We start from the raw sequence: 12,930 nt of genomic DNA on the forward strand, positions 1-12,930 counted from the left end.
CATGTGCAATCTATATATATAAAAGCCTAAGCGACTGTTTGACCAGTAGCTATTATGCACAATGACCAGTAGGTTAGATTGCTGCTGGGGCCCTGTCAGCCCCAAATCTGCTTCACCCGCACCCCGGACCCAGAGAAGAGGGAGGAGGGAGCCCAATTCCTCATGGAATCGGCCATGGGTTAGCTTGCTGCTATGGCCCTATTGGCTGCAAATCTGGTTCACTTGTACAAGATTCACTTTCAATGTGTACAATTCCGTGCACTGGGCCACTAGTATCTAATCTTATAAAAGAGAAACATGCAAATTGGCCGCACCTCTGCTACGCCCCAAACCACGCCCACCAACCAATCAGAGCGTCTATATGCAAATTAACCCAACCAAGATGGCGGCCGACAACCATGGAGCTAGAACAAGCAGAAGGCTTGATTGCCCTGGCAATGGAGGAAGCCAAGCTTCCCGCCTGCCTGGCCAGCTGTGGCCTCAGCTCAAGGCAACAAAGTTTCAATTATAGAAGATAAATAAATTCCAGATACCTGCTTCCAGCCAGCCTCCACTGTGAGCTTGGGTGGCTGGGGGCCATGGCCAGCCTGCAAACAGCCATAAGCCCCTCACCCAGGATGGCCACACCCTCATGGGGTGAGGGTCCCCGCTGGGGGGCTTGGCCAGCCTGAAAACAGCCCTCATTCCCTCACCCAGACTTGCCAGGCACCCCAGTGGGGATTTCCACCCTGAAGGGGCTGTGGCCAGCCTGCAAACAGCCATCAGCCCCTCACCCAGGCTGGCCACACCCTCATGGGGTGTAGGTCCCCGCTGGGGGGCTTGGCCAGTCTGAAAACGGCCCTCAGTCCCTCACCCAGGCTGGCCAGGCACCCAGAGGGACCCCCACCCAGATCCAGGACACCCTTCAGGGCAAACCAGCCAGCCCCCACCCATGCACCAGGCCTCTATCCTAGATAATAAAAGGGTAATATGCAAATTGACGCTAACAGCAGAAAGACTGGGAATGACTGGTCACTATGAAACACACTGACCACCAGGGGGCAGACGCTCAATGCAGGAGCTGCCCCCTGGTGGTTAGTGCGCTCCCACAGGGGGAGCTCTGCTCAGCCACAAGCCAGGCTGATGACTGCCAGTACAGCGGTGGTGGTGGGAGCCTCTCCTGCCTCCTCAGCAGCACTAAGGATGTCCGACTGCAGCTTAGGCCTGCTCCCCGCTGGCAAGTGGGCATCCCCCGAGGCTCCCAGGCTGCCAGAGGGATGTCTGACTGCCAGCTTAGGCCTACTCCCCCTGGTAGCGGGCCTAAGCCAGCAGGTGGTCATCCCCCAAGGGGTCCCAGACTGCGAGAGGGCACAGCCTGGGCTGAGGGACTCCCCTGAGCGCACAAATTTTTGTGCTCCGGGCCTCTAGTATTATATATTATACTAGAGGCCCAGAGTACAAATTCGCATGAGACCCAGACCCACTGCGCCACCATGGGACCCTTAGATGCACCGTGCTGTGAGACCCATCAATGCACCTCCTGGTGACCTGTCATTTGGGCATTACAGCATTACGTGTTATGGCCACTGGCCTTTTATAATATAGATATGCAATATACATAAAGTATGTATATGACTTGTAGATTATTGGACTTATTTGATAATCCATTTGTCCATTTCTGCGCCATTTTTATGCTTTTTAAAAATAATAGCTTTATTGTGATATAATTAACATAACAAAATTTACCCTTTTAAAGTGTACAACTCAGTGGGTTTGACTGTATTCACAGAATTCTGCAACCATCCACCATCATTATTGAATTCCAGAATGTTTTGTCACACCCATAAGAAACCCAAAACCCATTAGCAGTCAGTACCCATTCCCTCTACTTCCAGACCCTGGCAACAAGTAATCTATTTTCTATCTCTATTGATTCACCTATTTTGGACATTTCATATAAATGAAATAATATAATATGTGACCTTTTGTGGCTGGATTCTGTCACTGAGCATGTTTTCAGGGTTCATTCACATTGCACCATGTAACAAAGGTGATTCCATAATTATTTATTTATTATAGTTTAATAGAATATTATGACATATAAAGGGTAAATTATCCACCATTGGTCTTGTTTAAAATGTTCTTAGCCATAATTGTACATTTTTTCCATTTTAATTTTACATGATTGTACCAATAAGTTTGGGGCTTGCTTTGAATTTATAGATTAATTTGAGTATAAAGTATCTTTGCAATATATTGACATCTCCTTATCCATGTACAATAAATGTTCCTTTCAATCACAATTTCTCATATGTTAAGAATTTATCATTTTCATCCCTGTGGAGATTTCTTCTCAAGTGAATTACTAAGCATTGTATAGTTTTAGTTACTATTGGGATCATGCTTTTTTTCTGAATATATTTTAATTGGCTATGCCAATTATATTATCTGAAAGTAGTTTTTGTTCTTTTCCAATATTTAATACTTTGTATTTTTAATTCCTTGTCTTTTTTATTGATGTCATTCGTTATAAACTGGGTACAGTTTGCACTGCTACTGCAGGGACATTTATCAATGTCTAGAGACATTTTTTATATTCATGACTAGGAGGATGCTGGTCACATCTAGTGGTTAGGGCCAGAGATGCTGCTAAACATCCTCCAATGCACAGATCAGCATCCTACACAAAGAATTAGCTGATCTAGAATAGTTGCGCCAAAGATGAGAAATCCTGAGTCTAGTGCAATGTTGAACTGCAGTAATGATAGCAGGCATCTTATATTGCTCCTGGATTTAATAGGAATACTCACAGTATGAGTAATGCTTGCTTTAGGTTTTTCATAGATGAGCTTTATGAAGTTTAAAAAGTTTCCTTCTATTCCTAGTTGGCTAACATTAGAGTGTGTACTTGTGCTTTGGTTAAGAACGGATTTTGAAGTTATTATTCCTGTAGTTGATGGGATGGTCATATGATTTTTTACCTTAATTTTGTTAACACAGTATAATAAATTAGCATATGTTCTAATTTTTGCCTAATCTTATATACCTGGGAAAATATTATTCACTTCTCTAAAAATATTGCTGGATTCTATTTGCTTTTAAGTTTAGATTTATAAGCAAAAATTATCTATAGTGTGGGTGTATGGGTGTATATGTTTGTGTGTGTGTGTGTATACTCTCACACGTCCACGTGTTTATATTCTTTCTGAGTTGATTTAGAACTTATTTGCACTTTGTTAAAGGTGTGTTAAACTTGATACAATATTCCATGCACTGAAAGCTTTCTACTATAATGTGAATAATAATTTCCTTGAGAATTGTTAGAAATTATTTGTAAAACCATTTGGTAATCATGCCATTTTTAAGGACTGATTTTTAATATAAATAATGAAGTAGAAAATACATTATAAAACACTACTTCCCATGTTCCAATTAGACACTTTACATATATTAAGGCATTTAATCTTAACTACAGTCTTATGAGCTAGATAGAGCATCACAACCATTATACAGATGAGGAACTACATAGAACTTAAGTAAGTCTGTTTTTAAGTATCTTTGTCCACATTATTAACCAGCCCAATTATTCAAATTCTTGGTGATTAAATTCCAGTGACAAATGACTATTGAAATTTTCTGTCTGGACACATCTCTTTACCAAGTTAAGGTAAAAGTGACTTAAACTATATTTTAGTGATATTAATTCTTCCAAAGTCCATGTTTCCAATGTGGCTATGTTGTATCCTAGGTATAATATCTTGATCAAGGCATTTCCCCTACATAACCACAACTTTCTGGTGTGTAATATTAGACAGCAAGAATAGATGATGTCTTGGGGACCTTCTAGCTCCAGATACATAAAATTTAATAGATTTCCAACCAGTGCCTGGCAGTAATAGTTGTGCAACAAATATTTGATAAATGGACCAATATATGAGCCAGGCATGCAATGGATTCAACTAAAAATGGCCCATGCATTGCTTGGGCAGGGATCTCACACTTAGCCAGAATACCAATGTGGCTTAGGAATCAGATGTATTATATTACTAATGCAAGAATACTCTTTTGATTACCAGGTTAACTCATTATTTGGTGGTGTTTGGCCAGAGAACTGTTTCATGAAAAAAAGCTAAGGTTACTTCTGGACTTAGTGGAAAGGAATATTTGTCGTGAACCTGGAATGTGAGATCAGTATCACATTGTCATTTATTTGCCAACTCTATCCCATATTTATCTCTCTATATATATTTATGCTTTGGTGATGTAAATAACAGGTCACATACTGTGAGTAATGAAATGCAGAGTCCTCCTTCTGTACCAATCCTGGAGAGAGATTATCTTAATGTTTACATATGAGTTAATGAAAACCATGATGATTTATGATGCATCCACTTTTCAACGAAAACAACAATCTCTTGTAGAAGGAAGGTACAGAGTACCTTATACTATGATATGGCCAAAAAGTAATTTTTCTCTTTCTAGCTGCTCAGCCAAACATAAACATCATGCTTTAAAAGAGTACTTGATTTTTTAAGCAGAGAAATGTTCAAAGGGTTTTTTAGAGTCCACTCCTTTAACCAAATGTTTGATGAGAATGTTTTTCTTCTTGGAGATTATGGCTCTTGCTAGAATAGAAGAAGAATTTTCATGGCTTAAAATGTTAATCAGTAACACAGTATGAAGAATATACTGGTGGCTAGGGCTTGATAAGGATTATTCCTTTTGAATACCTGTAGTTAACCATCTTCTAAATGTAATACTAAAAATATGAACTGTTCTTCACATTTAATTAGAGCACTGTTTTCTTTCTTTCATATTCTACAGTAAATAGATGAACCTGGTTTACTATTAGCTTTTAAGTACAACATCTCAAAAGATAATTTATGAGACACCAAAACCAAAATTAGTAAATACACATAGTATGTCCAAGTGTTGGACTTATTATTCATACTTAAGTACTGGGATCTGTATTTAAATATTTGGGGAAAGCATAAGAACAGAAAATAATAAACACAGTCCCAATCAATCATATAAATAGCTTTCCCATAAGAATGACTCAAATAGTTTTGCTCCTTTGTAAAGCCAAGTTAATAAAATTGCACTTTATTACAGCTGAAATTAATGTAGAAATCCCTATAGTAATAATTTTCAAAATAGAATAAAATGTTTCTCTCACCTGAATATTGGTAGCAAGTTAATGGTGGGAATCACTAATTAGAAATTAGAACCGAATATAGTTTTAATTATGTCTGAATAATAATTTGCCTAGAAAGGCTTGAAAATAGGGGATTGTTGCTGAGTATATGCACTTATAGGTTCTCCATATAATGAGGGGGCTCTACCTAACTAGTAAAGTTAAGGTAACAGGTGAGGCCTTTTGAGAGTATCGACATAGAAAAGGAGAAGATCCTTTGCTTCAAAACTTTTTGTGGCTCTGACTTTCCTGGATTAAGTTCCAAACTGTGTGTCACTCAAAACTGTCTAACATTTGATCTAACCTCAACTTGTCTATCCATCGTTAGTTTCCATCAGTTCCTTACTCATATTTGTCTAATCAAACGGATTTGTTTCTTGTACCCTAATTAATTAAGGCATTAGTGGTTTAGTTTGAGATACCTTCCCATTTCTATCTGATATCTCTTCTTAAGGCCTATCATCAGAGACTGTAAAGAATCTAAGAATTTTCTTCCAGATGAATTTTTGGAGAGTTCGTTCTAGGTCTGTGAAATATGCCATTGGTATTTTAATGGGGAGTGCATTGAATCTATCGATTGCAGGCTGGTGCAGCCACTGTGGAGAACAGTATGGAGTTTCCTCAAAAAACTAAAAATGGAACTTCCATTTGACCCAGTGATCCCACTTCTAGGAATATATCCCAAGAAACCAGAAACACCAATCAGAAAGGATATATGCACCCCTATGTTCATAGCAGCACAATTTACCATAGCTAAGATTTGGAAACAGCCTAAGTGCCCATCAGCAGATTAGTAGATTAAAAAACTTTGGTACACCTACACATAGAATACTATGCTGCGGTAAAAAAGGAGGAATTCTTACCATTTGCAACAGCATGGATGGAGCTGGAGAGCATTATGCTAAGCAAAATAAGCCAGTCAGAGAAAGACAAAATCACATGATCTCACTCATTTATGGAATATAATGAACAACATAAACTGATGAACAAAAACAGATACAGAGACAGAGAAACATCGATCAGACCCTCAAACCTCAGAGAGAAGGTAGGGGAGGGTGGAGGTAAGGGGGAGAGACCAACCAAAGGACTTGTATGCATGCATATAAGTCTAACCAATAGACACAGACAACAGGGGGGTGAGGAAATGACTTGGGGGGTGGGGGGTAATAGGGTGATAAGGACACATATGTAATACCTTAATCAATAAAGAAAAAATGAAGAAAAAATAAACAAAAGAATCTAAGAATTTTCTCTACTTGAAAGCTAACCAGTTAGTGTACCACAGTCATGGATGTTGGCAGAAGACACAGACTCCTAGTCAGAGACAAAGGACTTTATTCTCACGGCACAGCAAGCATCACTAGCTTCAGTTTTGCCCGGGTTCTCTTTGCCCTCAGGTCCCAAAGAGGCAACGTGGAGCAACCCTAGTAGATGTTATATAGGCAAAAAGTTTGTGTCGTAGTCAAATAACTCCAATATAGAAAACCTGAGTTATTTATAATGAATGCAAGCCAACCTGCCCAAATTTTGCCTCAGAGGGAAGCATTATCTTTATCCTATTGGACACCCTTCTGTTCCGGAAGAAGGGATACACTATCTCTATGTTCCATGGTTGTTTGGTGTACAAACACCCTTGTAAAGTTAGTCCAGAACAAACACTGTGCCTGTACAAATAGTACCTGTGCTCATAAGACATGACAAATGAATGAGACCCATGGAGAAATGTCTCCCAATATGCGTTACTCTCATGAAGCCTGCCATTACTACCTAAGTCCTATCCCCAGCACATTTTCTGGACTTCCACCAAAGACTTAGTGCAGACTCACGTCATTTACCATCAAGTAGAGTGTGTTCAGAACAATACCTAGCATATCCTGAGCATGAAATATATGTAAGCTGTTATCATTGTATTTGTTTCATTCTAGGTATATGGCTACCTCACAAAAGACATAATACATCTTTGATGGTAAAAACATTAGCATTCTCAGTGACTATCATAGGCAGAAGGCATATACACCAAAGTGCTTCAGACTCTCCCTCTAATTAAAATTATTCCCATGGTTCTCAGGATGTCTTTCTAAAAGCGTGAAAGTCTAAAGGGCAAATATTACCTGCTTGAGAATTAGACTCTTTAATCCTTGATATAAGAACTTTCTACTCCTCTACCTTCTGAATGATTGATTGCCTTTAGTTCACCTGGTCTCTTGGACACTCCATAGATGTCAGCTCTAATCTCTGATATATGTCTAATCCTTTTGGTCTGCCAATATTTCCTAGATTTCTCACATATAGTCATGAATTTGTCTAGAAATCCTACCTCTCATGCCCTTCTAGAGTGTTTTAACATCTTTTGGGGTACATTCTGGACTCTCTAGACTTACCTACATTATTGTCCAAACTCACCATTTAGTGAATTGAGTCAATTTATCCAGGTTCTACCCACAGCTAACCACCTTATTGTTCTACCATCTTTAGTTTTTCCTTTCCATCTACAATAAAAAGTGGTACATAAAAGTTCAGGCCCTGGGCACTGTGCTGGGGATCATATCTTGTTTCTGCCACTCATGTGGCTCTTAGGGAAGTGATCATGCTGTACTGAGTCTCCTCATATACAAAATGAAGCTAATATTTCCCAGTTCATGGAGCTGTTGTGAGATAATATATGTAAAACCCTTAAAGTATCAACACATGGCAAGTTAATTGTTCAATAAATGTTAAATATTATTGCTTATTACTGCTATCATCATCATCATCATCATCATCATCATCATCATAACTCATAGAAGTGGGTTGGTTACTATTCACATGATTAATAAAATAAAATAAGTCATAATCCTGCCATAATTTCAATGCCCGAAGTCATAATCCTGCCATAACTTCAATGCCCGGGAACCCTATTCAAAGCAGAGATTGATTGAGCCACTGAAGTAAATTTTTGCTACTCTTGAGCCTGATCCACCAGAACCTTTGGGATGGATACATGTGTCCTCCTGCCTCATTCTCTATTGCTTTATCTGGGGCACATGCTTCTATGAGAAATGGCTGCTGGGAAGAATTTGAAAAGGGATCAGAAGCAGGCATGGCTGAACCATCTCAAGAAGACAGAAATTAAACATATTTTTCTAGGAAAGTAAGAAGGAACGGTAGTTTCATAAGTATCCACATCATTGCAAATGGTCACCATCTCTCCTCAGGATAGAGAAGAAAATAAGATTAAAATATAATAAGATAAACTTAGGTTATTGTTTTGTTTTAATAATGTAGTTCAAAAAGCAGCATGACTCAAATTCTGCAGGGTATAGAGATGTCCTGGCGCCCAGCCAGCATGGCTCAGTGGTTGAGCTTTGACCTATGAACCAGGAGGTTATGGTTTGATTCATGGTTAGGGCATATGCCTGGGTAACTCATAGAAGTGGGTTGGTTACTATTCACATGATTAATCAATCCCCAGTGTGGGACATGCAGAAGGCAGCCAATCAATGATTCTCTCTCATCATTAATGTTTCTCTTTCTGTCTACCTCTCCCTTCCTCTCTGAAATTAAAAAAAGAAGAAACCACCAAGTCTGATTCTGTTCACAGTCAGCCCCGGGGTTTACACAAAGGACAAAAAAAAAAGCCCTGGCAATGTTTATAAATTCTATGCATTAGCCACTTCTTACCTACCTCTCAAAAGTCTCTTTGTTAAAGATAAGTATCATTATGTATGCAAATAAGATAAACTATGCCATGAAAAAGAATTCTTATGCTTTTCATAGTCTTAAGTGCTTTGAATAATTGAATCATTTGAAGTATTTACACAGGCCTACTTAAAAGAAAAAAATATGAAAACAATATAAGCAGAAAAAGTGGAACACTTAGTAATTAAACTCTTACCTTTTTTGTATTGTCCTTGATTAAAATCAAAGCATTTCTCAAGAATGATACAGAGGCAATGCAAAAAGTTAAACTTTGGAAATGCAAAATTCTATTTTCTGTTAATTTTTCTCTTCTTGATTTGTGTGAAAGATAATACTATTGAATGAATGTATTGCTTGTGTCCAAATACCTGTCTGAAACAAGGCCTATTCTTGGTTTACATCCCATTGAGAGAATTGTGGCCTCACTCATTCACATTATTTAATATTTGGGTGTAGCTGCTTTTTGGCAGTAGGTAGGTATTTGATGATTCTTCTGGGTTGCATAAACATTTGTACTTCAAAGAGGTTGCCTGTTCATATCCAACAGATCAAGCCAGATGCCTAATTCTGTCCAACATCCTTAATGTTTCAAAAGCATCTGGGATATTGTTAATGGAATATCATTAGGTACAATTTGAAAGTTTTTAATGGACAGGGCCTGTATTCAGTCTATTTGTACAACATGGGCTCTTGCTTCTGAAGTCTTTGGGAGATTTCCTTTCATATTCGGTTCTCTTAATATATTTTTTTTCTCCTCCGGGTGATTTAATTATGCATTCATGGTAAATATTGTATTTCCTTTTGACAAATATTTATTAAAACTATAATAGGATTGCTCAGCTGGTGTTTCTCAGTGGTTAATTGTCGACCCATGAACCAAGGGGTCACGGGTTCAATTCCTGGTAAGAGCACATGTCCAGATTGTGGGCTCCATCCCCAATTAAGGGGCGTGCAGAAGGCAGCCAATGGATAATGTTTCTCTCTCATGGATCTTTCCATCTCTCCATCCCTCTCCCTTCCTCTCTCTCAAAATATCAATAAAGACATAAAAATACTATAGGATCCAAACATAGCACAGACCACTGTGATATGATGCCTGCATCACAGAAGATATGATCTGTTTAGGAGGAAATAGTACATTATTGAAATAAAACTGTTACAAAGGAGGCCAGGTACAATGTGCCAGGGAAGCCAGGACATGAGAGCTCGAAATATTACTCATGGGAGAAGAAACATTTGGATCCAGGCCTCAGTTTCCCAGCAACACAAGGAAAATAACCTCAAAAAGGTACATAAGTATGTGTGTGTGTGTTTTTCCAAAAGCAGACAGTAATTCTGCATCAGCTAAAGGCAGCTTGGGAGAGAACAATGTGTATTGTGCTGAAATAGCTAGCTTTATCCCACAGAACAAGAAAACTTAAAATTTAAAGCAGGTGTAGCATGGTCAGATTTATATTTGATAAACATACACCTGGAGGTCATGTTGGATAGATTTGATGGGAGATAAACTTAAGTAGCCATATCAGTTAGGACATGAGGGATTGATCTAACAACTAGAAATGGAGAGAAGAGAAGTAATTTACAAATAGAATACAGTAGTCCCCATTACGCACCGTTTCACTTTCTGTGGTTTCAATTACCCCTGAAAATACTAAATGGAAAATTCCAGAAATAAGTGCTTCAATCTCACACCATCCCGCTCGGTTTCACCTGGGATGAAGGCTCTCTTTTTCCATCATATTGACCCATGATATGCTACCTGTCTGGGTTATCCCATCGACTGTCCTGTTATCGCAGAGCTTGTGTTCAAGTAACCCTTATTTTACCTAATAATGGTCCCAATGCACAAGAGTAGTGATGCTGGCAATTGGGATATACCAAGGTGTCATGTTTCCTTTAAGTAAAAAGGTATGTATGTATGTATGTATGTATAGTATAGTATAGTATATTCAGTTTGGGTACTATCTGCAATTTCAGGCATGTGCTGGGGGCTTTGGAATGTATCCTCTGTCCATAAGGGATGGAGACCACTGTATTCAGAGCTATTTAAGTTCAACATCTAAGGCATACACATAGAAAGGCTCAATAAATGCCACTTGAATGAATGGTTATTTTCCTGCTTTCTTTCAATATCCCTTGTTAAATTTTCATTTAGCTTTATTCTCCCTTCACTTATCCATCATTTTTGATATTTTAAAATGTTTTCTTTAATTTGTTTCCTGGTTGTACATCAACTCACTGAATTTCACACTCCTTTGTATTTGCTTACTTTTTTCCTTAATTCTTTAATTTAGAATCTATTGTTTTAGTATACCAAACTGATTGTATAAGACTCTTTAATTCATTTGAGATTGTTTTATGATACATTAGTTCTCCTTTTGACTGGATATTTAGGAAAATTACTGACAGATGAAATGCCTTTGTTATTTTTTTGTTTGTTGTTGTTTTTTGTTTGTTTTTTTTTCAAGTAAGTTGGTATAGACTCTGGTTTTTTTTTGAGGCATTTGTGGACAGGGTTGCTTTCTCAAGGGTACTATCTTCTGCCAGGACAGTGACCTGTATTTTCGTTTATGCTTGGCAATGACAAAAGGGAAGAAGGGTAGATTGACTTACTCTGTGGTTCTATGTTGTTTCTGCAGGACCTTTATTTCCCCCTCTTATGTTTCTCCCCATCATTGCCACATGTCTAAGGGGCGCCTCTTCTCTCCCAACAGCAATGCTTCTGAGGCTTCCATCTTCATGCCATTCTCTTTTAAGCCCCTTGCTCTAGCCCAGTGATGGTGAACCTATGACACGCGAGTCAGAGGTGACACACGAACTCATTTTTTGGTTGATTTTTCTTTGTTAAATGGCATTTAAATATATAAAATAAATATCAAAAATATAAGTCTTTGTTTTACTATGGTTGCAAATATCAAAAAATTTCTATATGTGATACGGCACCAGAGTAAAGTTAGGGTTTTTCAAAATGCTGACACGCCAAGCTCAAAGGTTCGCCATCACTGCTCTAGCCAGTGCTATGAACTACCAAGTCCCTGATCTGTGTTCAGTACTTTGGCACTAATGTTAGACTTTCTCTTTCTGGGATTGATTTTTCCCCCCCCTTAGCTTTGTCTAATATTCTCATCTTCCTTTTACCCTTCACAACCGGTGCTCTGTTTAGATTCTTCCTTCTCTGCACTAATCAGCATTCATAAGCTTAAGGAAGTTCCAACAATACCTGCTAGAATTTTGTTTATTTCCCTAGTTAAAAGTAATTTGAAAGTCACAGTATTCTCTGACTCCTATTAATACTGATGACATTATTTTTGTGATTGTCTCTTTAAGTTTCTCCAAATATATATATGTACTTATATTTTATATATTTTAAACAGTAATGCATATTGAATTTTATTCTGCTTTTTTGCTTGACTTTAAATCCTACCAATCAATCATTCCATGTTTTTCATAAACTACACTACCTTTTCAAGTTTTAAAACTTTTTAAACATATTTTCATATTTATATAAGTAAAACTGATTTAGAAACCTTGCAAAGTACAAAAAATAACATTGAAACTGGAAAAGAGTAATTTCACCTCCCAAAGGCAAACACCAATAACATTTACATTTTTCCCTTCCAGGATGTTTTTCTATATATTTTAACAGCTATGATACTGCACCTTAAGTTAGCATGCAGCTCTTTTCACTTAATTTGTTTCATAATTATTTTTCTATGTAATTTAAATAATTCATAAACATTATTTTCAATGTCTTCCTAGTATTCTACCATATGGACATTCTCCCAATGTTGATTGCAATTTTCATTATTAACATATTCTACAATGAACATTTTTGTGCATAAATTTACATACATATTTAAGATTATTTTCTTAGGATAGATTTCTAGAAGGTAAGTATAAGTATAAACCCACAACTTCATTATTTCTAAACTAGAGGCCTGATGCACGAAATCCATGCAAGAGTAGGCCTTCCTTCCCCTGGCTGCCAGCACTGGCTTCCCTCTGGCACCCGGGACCTGGGCTTCCCTCGCAGCCCTGGCTTCGTCCAGAAGGTCATCCGGAAGGATGTCCAGAAGGAC

This window comes from Myotis lucifugus, unplaced genomic scaffold (genome assembly GCF_000147115.1).
Source record: "Myotis lucifugus unplaced genomic scaffold, Myoluc2.0 scaffold_6, whole genome shotgun sequence".
Taxonomy (NCBI): domain Eukaryota; kingdom Metazoa; phylum Chordata; class Mammalia; order Chiroptera; family Vespertilionidae; genus Myotis; species Myotis lucifugus.